Source organism: Gracilinanus agilis, chromosome 1 (genome assembly GCF_016433145.1).
Source record: "Gracilinanus agilis isolate LMUSP501 chromosome 1, AgileGrace, whole genome shotgun sequence".
In the NCBI taxonomy this organism is placed as follows: Eukaryota; Metazoa; Chordata; class Mammalia; order Didelphimorphia; family Didelphidae; genus Gracilinanus; species Gracilinanus agilis.
In genome coordinates, this window is record NC_058130.1 from 209163261 (window position 1) to 209170721 (window position 7461).

A 7461-nucleotide genomic window follows, 5' to 3' on the forward strand; every position below is an offset into this window, starting at 1 on the left:
ATAAACACAAGGTAATTTATGAAGGATGGGGGAGGAGGGAGACACAAGGTACTAGAAGGATCAAGAAAAGCGGCATTGAAAGTTGAACTTTGAAGGAAAGGAAGGATTCTAAGAGGTGGAGGTGAAGAGAATTTTAGGCATGGAAAAGAAACTGAGCAAAGACATAAAGAAGAGAAATGGAGTATAGTATTTGAAGATAGCAAAAAGGCTAGTTGAAGTGAAGCACAAAGTGCCTGGAGGGGAGTTATATCTAATACATATGGAAAGGAGACTGGAATCAGGTTATAAAAGGTTTTAAATACCAAAAGAGGAGTTTGTGTTTAATCCTAGAACCAATGAGGAGCCATTGCTGTTTACTGAACAAGAGAACCACCTCTGCTTTACCTTTTTTTTTTTTTAAACCCTTAACTTCTGTGTATTGGCTCATAGGTGGAAGAGTGGTAAGGCTGGGCAATGGGGGTCAAGTGACTTGCCCAGGGTCACACAGCTAGGAAGTGTCTGAAGCCGGATTTGAACCTAGGGTCTCCCGTCTCTAGGCCTGGCTCTCAATCCACTGAGCTACCCAGCTGCCCCCTCCACCTCTGCTTTAGAAATATAACTTTGGCAACTGTGTGGATGATGGATAGAAGATGGGAGAGACCCTCCCTGAGAAAGAAAGACCAATTAGAAGTTTACTTCAATAGTTCAAGCAAGAGGCGATGACAGCCTGAAAGAGAGTGATAGCTGTGTGAGTGGATAAAAAGGGACAGATATGAGAAATATCCTGGTAGGGAAATTGAGAAGCCTTAACAACTGGTTGGATGTGGTGGGTGAGGGAGAGTGAAGAGCCGAGGATGATTTTGAGATTGTGAACATGAGTGACTAGAAGAATGATGGTACCCTTGCCAGAAACAGGAAAGCTAGGTATGTTCTGAGGGAAAGAGAATGAATTCTGTTTAAGAGATAACTATGGAGTTAGGGAGACCTATGGAAAACACAGAATGAAATATCTCAAAGGCAGTTGCTGATATGGGACTGGAGCTCAGAGAAGAGACTAGGGTTGGATTCTGGGAGTCATTTTCATAGAGAAGAAAAATGGAAACTGAGAAAAAGGTCACTGGATCTGACAGTTAGGAGGTGATCAACTGGTCATATTTTGAGGTTGTGACCCTAAAGGAAATGTTTAATCATTTTTCAGTCATGTCCAATTCTTTGTGACCCTATTTGAAGTTTTCTTGGCAGAAATACTAGAGTGGTTTACCATTTTCATCTCTAGCTTATGTTATACATGAAGAAAATGAAGCAAACAGGGTTGAGGGACTTGCCCAGGGTCACACAGCTAGGAAGTGACTGAGGCCAGATTTGAACTCTAGAAGATGAGTCTTCCAGACTCGGGCCTGGCTTTCTATCCACTGTACCACCTAGATGCCCCCTAAAGGCAGTACTGTATAGGAAAATGTCAGGACGGGGCAACTAGGTACCTATGTGGATTAAGAGCCAGGCCTAGAGATTGGAGGTCCTGGATCTAAATCTGACCTCAGACACTTCCTAGCTGTGTGACTCTGGGCAAGTCACTTAACCCCCATTGCCTAACCATTACCACTCTTCTCCCTTTGAACCAATACACAGTATTGATTCTAAGACAGAAGGTGAGATTTTTTTTTCAAGTTAGGAAACCTGTCATGGGAGAAATAATATTTACTAGGGTCTCTGCCACATAGTCTTGGCTAGTATTTCCCCCCAAAAGGAGGGAAATTATCTTCATGATGTGACTTGTCCAGAGGACAAGGGTCTGAAGTATTGACTAGCCTCCCAGGCATCTTCTAGAGCATAAAAAGGATAGTCAGTGCCTCTCCTCACACTTGATGTATATCCCACTGCCTGAGTCACACTGCACTTATCTGACCCAACACATTCTACTGACCAGACACATTTATATATTTTTATATCAGGGGAGCTGAATCTACTGAACCAATGCTGTATCCTTGCTGAGTATCCTTTCTATGCTGTTAAGTTCTATAAGGTTGTTTTGTTCCCATTCCAAGCCTGGACCACCAGACTGACCTAAGTCAGACTTGACTCATTTAATCAATTAATAAAATCTGTACAACTAAGGGGGTTGACTATTAAAGAATTTGTACTTTGTTCATTAAACAATAGAGAGCCATTGAATATTTTTGAGCAAAGATGTGAGATGATCAGTTCTATGTATAAGGAAAGTTAGTCTGACACAAGTATAATTGGACAAGGAAATAAGTGAAGATGGGCTATTCCTGGCTGCCCAGAACAGAGTTTATTCTCTGGCTTTATATGCACTCTCCACTATAACTCTTTTTAATAAAAAAGAGAAATTTATTAATTTGGAAAGTAATGTTGAGAATGACTAGGAGGATAGTAAAGTGAATAGCAAGATGGGGAGCTGTTCCTTGGGAGGACAACATGGATGGAAAACCTGTCCCCCAGTGGACATCAACTCTGGGGTTTTTATACTCTTTACAAAAGTGAAGACGTGACTCTAGAATGGCATGCACTGAAGCAAGGAGTGGGGGAGGTTTACCAGAAGGCATGGGGGTGGTTCTCCTGATTTGGAGGACAGATGAATGAGATGAGTCTCTTTGTCCATCTCAAATCAATGGGACAATCAAAGGAGGATAATCCTCAAGGTCAGATGTTTTGAGAGTTGAGGGCCTAACAGAGCAAAGGAATTTCCCTGATTACAGTTTGCCTGAGTTTTGGGGTTACAATGCCCATGCCATCTCCCCCCTCTCCAAATATCTAAGGGGAAAAGGGACAATGGTGTCAGTCTTCTGTAGCTTCTTCAGAGCTGAGAACGGTTGTAGAGGTGTCCCTGCCTATTGTCAGGAGAGAGAGGGGGGCATTGGCTGTAGGCAATGTCCAGGGGTTCAGGCTGGGATGGGTTGCAGGGGTTGTAATGGCATCTCGATGATTCCAATAAGTGTGTTCACCCTAGAAGCAACTAGAGAAGTGACAACATTACAAATGCAAGGTCCATATATCCCATAGGGGAATGGCCAAAACTGGAGTGGATGCGAATCTCCTTGAAGCCTCAGGTTCTGGGTAAGCCTCAGAGGCACTGAGACCTCCACACCCAACAGCCAGAGGGGCCTGCTTTGGCTACTGCTGCCCCAAGTTGAACCAGAGGATTATTTGTCCAGCCAACTGAATGTGCATAATTTAAAACATAGGAGAAGACCCAGAATGTAAGGAAAGGAATAGTTGTGGGTCAGGCTAAAGCAAGGGGGGTTAAGATAACAGGGAGGGAGGGGTCTTTAGGGGCGAGTCCTCAGTGAAAGCTGAGGTCCTAGTAGCTGGGGACCTGCTTGGAGATCTGAAGGACAAGTCCAGCAACTGCTTCCCCTTGATTGACAGACAGGTCACAATGGGGAAAGTCACTCCCTAAGGCAGAAGCCCAGGACTGGGGCACACGCTGAAAAGCCGTGTCCTCATGAACTATCCGGGGTACAGGAGTAGCTTTCAGGAGAGCCAAAAATGTTGGACACCAAAATGTTGTGGGATGCAGAGGTGAACCCCCTGGGTTCAGGAAGGGTACCTTTTGCAAGAATGCAAGACTCCAAATCTTAGCTTAAAAATAAAAAAAAGAGAAATTTATTAATTTGGAAAGTAATGTTGAGAATGGCCAGGAAGATAACAAGATGGAACAGCAAGATGGGGAGCTGTTCCTTGGGAGGGACAGCATGGATGGAAAAACTGTCCCCTCTACTATAACTTTAAAGAGAGTCTTTCTCAATGTCTGGAGCCTGAATTGTGTTGTAGATGAAGGAGAAGGGTGTTCTTCAATTCCTTCTTGCAGGAACCTACTTGGGTGGCACCAACCAGGAACAGTAGATCTACAAAAGAAAGATGGATGGCATCTACTTCATGAATTTGAACAGGACTTGGGGAAAACTGCTGTATTGCATTGTTGCCAGTAGAAACTCATTCAGCCTAGCCTCTTGTCCAGTAATACTGATTATTGGTACCACGCTTATTGCTAGACATTCCACATTTAGTACCTTCATCAACCAGATTCAGGCAGCTTTCTGGGAGCCTTGCCTTTTAGTGGTTACTACTTCTAAGGTTGATGACCACCCTTTGGTGAAAGCATCTTATATTAACCTTCCAAACACTGCTCTGTATAACAAAGACTTTCCTCTCAGTGTGTGAACATCGTTATTTCATACAACAATAAGGACATTCACTGAATGGGTCTGATGTGGCAGATGCTGGTCTATGAAGCTCTGCATATGAACAGTACAATCTCCCAAGAGCACCTAGGAGAGGGTCATGCCTCATCTTTACTTCAACAGGGATCCAGAGGAGATTAAAAAAGAGGAAGAGGCAGCATTTGTCTCAGACTGAATGAACTGCTCCAGCTCCAGATTCATTGCTACTCATCTAGAGGTTGCAAATTGGTCTGAAGGACTACAGGACCCAACTCCTTTTCAGAAGGAGGAAGTTCCACAAGTGTGGAACATGGCATATATTTTCACAATTTTTCCGTGTATTGATTGGTTTTACTGATTTTTCTTCCTTCCTTCCTTTTTTCTTTCTTTCTTTCTTTTTTCTTTTTTTCTTTTTTTCTTTTTTTTCCTTTTTTCTTTCTTTCTTTTTTTCTCTTCCTTCCTTCCTTCCTTCCTTTCTTCCTTCCTTTCTTTCTTCCTTTCTTTCTTCCTTTCTTTCTTTCTTTCTTTCTTTCTTTCTTTCTTTCTTTCTTTCTTTCTTTCTTTCTTTCTTTCTTTCTTTCTTTCTTTCTTTCTTCCTTTCTTTCTTTCTTTCTTTCTTCCTTTCTTTCTTCCCCCTTATCTTCTATCTTAGGGTTGTTACTGAGTATCAGTTCCAAAGACATGTTCTCTCTCCATTGAGCCACCTAGCTGCCCCCTTCTTTTTTTCTTCTTTAAAAAATATTATTGGCGGAACAGATATGTGGCTCAGTGGATAGAATACCAGGCCTGGAGATGGGAGGTTCTGGGTTCAAATTTGGTCTCAGAGACTTCCCAACTGTGTTACCCTTGAGCCAGTCACTTAATCACAATTGCCTATCTCTTGCCACTTTGATTTTCTTTTTTTTTTTAAACCCTTACTTCCACCTTAGAATCAATACTGTGTATTGGTTCCAAGGCAGAAAAGTGGTAAGGGCTAGGCAATGGGGCTTAAGTGACTTACCCAAGGTCACATAGCTAGAAAGTGTCTGAGGTCACATTTGAACTCAGGTCCTCTCATCTCTAGGCCTGGCTCCAATCCACTAAGCCACCTAGCTGCCCACCCCCACCCTCCTTGCCACTCTTCTACCTTGGAACCAATACACAGTACTGATTATAAGATAGAAGGGAAGGGTTTAAATACATACATATAAATCATTTGTTACATGAAATGGCTTTCTAGAAAAGGAAGGAGAAGGAATATTGGAAGAATTCTGATTATATGTTTTAAAATGAGCAATAAAATTTTATTTTATTTGGAGTTTTGGTTTCAAAAGATTGCTCATTTTGCAAAAATGAATAATATGGAAATAGGTATCAAGTGATAACATTTGTATAATTCAATGGAATTGCTTGTTGCTCCAGGAAGAAGGAGAGAAAAGGGGAGGGAAAGAAAATGTATCATGTAAACATGGAAAATATATTTTAAAATATAAAAAATCAAAATCAAAATTTATTTTAAACAACAAGCAACAAGCACTTATTAAGGACTTTTTATTCTTGAAGCAAGATGTTAATTAAGCATTAGAGATACAAATACAAAAAGAAAAAAGACAATTCCTGCTGTCAGGGAGTTTTTGTTCTAATGGGGAAAAGGGAAGACTAAATACAAAAGGAGCTGAAAAGCAGAGCCAGAAGCAGACCTTGAAGAGAATTAATTCACCAATGAGTTGGACCCATTTCCAAAATGGAAGCTTCCTGAGGAACTATCCTACGGGAGATAGGGGCTCCAGGGTGAAGGGCTGTTCCAGGGCGAGAATCATGCTTAATGAGCATTTCTTGAATTGAATTGTAAACATAAAGGGCTACTGGGATGATCATGAGAAGACAAGAATCATCAGAAAAGACCCTGATTCTGGGAAACAATGAAGGCAAAAGGAAAAGGGGGTGGCAGAGGATGAGATGCATAGATAATGTCATAGAAGCCACAAGCATGAGTCTGGACATACTTTGAAAGAGGATGGAGGCTAGAAGGCCTGGAGAGCACATTGGAAATGGCTGAACAACAAACAAGGATGAAAACGGTGGATGGGCAGCATGGATGGGCTGTGATTGTGGGTCTTAGGATTTCGTGGCTTGTTTTTTCAGTTACATGTAGAAACAATTTTTAACAATTATTTTCCAATATTTGGGGATTCAGATTTTCTCCATCCCTCTCTCCCCACTACCCCAGGCAATAAATAGTCTGGTAGAGGTTGTATTTTCATGCAATGGTGTGGATCTTTGGAAAGAACATTCCCATGGATAAGAACACAGATCTATTTGAAGTGGATAGTTGGTACAGTGGATAGAGCTCTGGGATAGAGTCAAGAAGACCTGAGTTCAAAATCCATCCTCAATATTGACTACATATATCACCCTGGGCAAACCACTTAACCTCTTTTTGCCTCAACTATAAAGTAAGGATAACAATAGCACCTTCCTTCCAGGTTGTTATGAGGACTAAATGAGATAATATTTGTAAGCACTTAGCACAGTATTTGCCACATAGTAGGCACTTAATAAATCCTGATTCCTTTCTTCTTTCCTCCCTGCCTTCCCTCCTTCCTATTTGTGCATTTGAATATTAAATAGGATATTGTGGAAACAGAAAGAAAGGAACAGATGTAACAAATATTGCAGAAATAATAGTGATGGGGAAGCCTCTGGAGATGGAAAATTAGGGATGGAGAAGAGTACATGATACTAGGTTTTGAACAATGAAGAGGCAGGAAATGGTAGTGCCACTGAACAGAAATAATGACATCAGAAGTAGAAGGCTTAAGAGAAAAAGGTAATAAGCTCAGCTGGGAAAGTGTTGCCGACTTTGTCGATCCTCTACTCAATAATCCTGGTGTCTTTCTATTGCTTCCAGGATCAAATATAAACCACTTGTAATGCCTTTTAAATCCCTTCTCAACCTGGGCCTAACCTATGCTCCCAGCATCATTATATTCTATCCCCTTTCTACCCTCAGTGAACCAACTATTTTGTCATTGCTCTTCTTCACCCAGGACCCTCCAACTCCTACCTGGGCTTTCCCAATAGCTGACCCACTGGCTGAAATCTATCTCCTTCCTTCTTGCCTCTGCTTCACAAAATTACTAATTCCCATCAAGGCTCACCCCAAGGCCCACTTTCTACATGAAGCTTTTCCTGATCCCCTACCCTCTCCTGAACACCCCCAACTGCTGGTGACCTCCTTCCCAACACTGCCTTGGGTTTATTTTGTATATACTTGTCTATGGAGTCCTAGGTGGTGCAGTGGATAGAGTGCTGGGTC

The 7461-nt window shown here is 41.8% G+C and overlaps 1 pseudogene; it reads left to right on the forward strand.

Annotated features, from left to right (window-relative positions):
• The first annotated feature begins 3658 nt into the window (after positions 1–3658).
• LOC123249700 lies at positions 3659–4359 on the forward strand (annotated as a pseudogene).
• The last annotated feature ends 3102 nt before the right edge of the window (positions 4360–7461 follow it).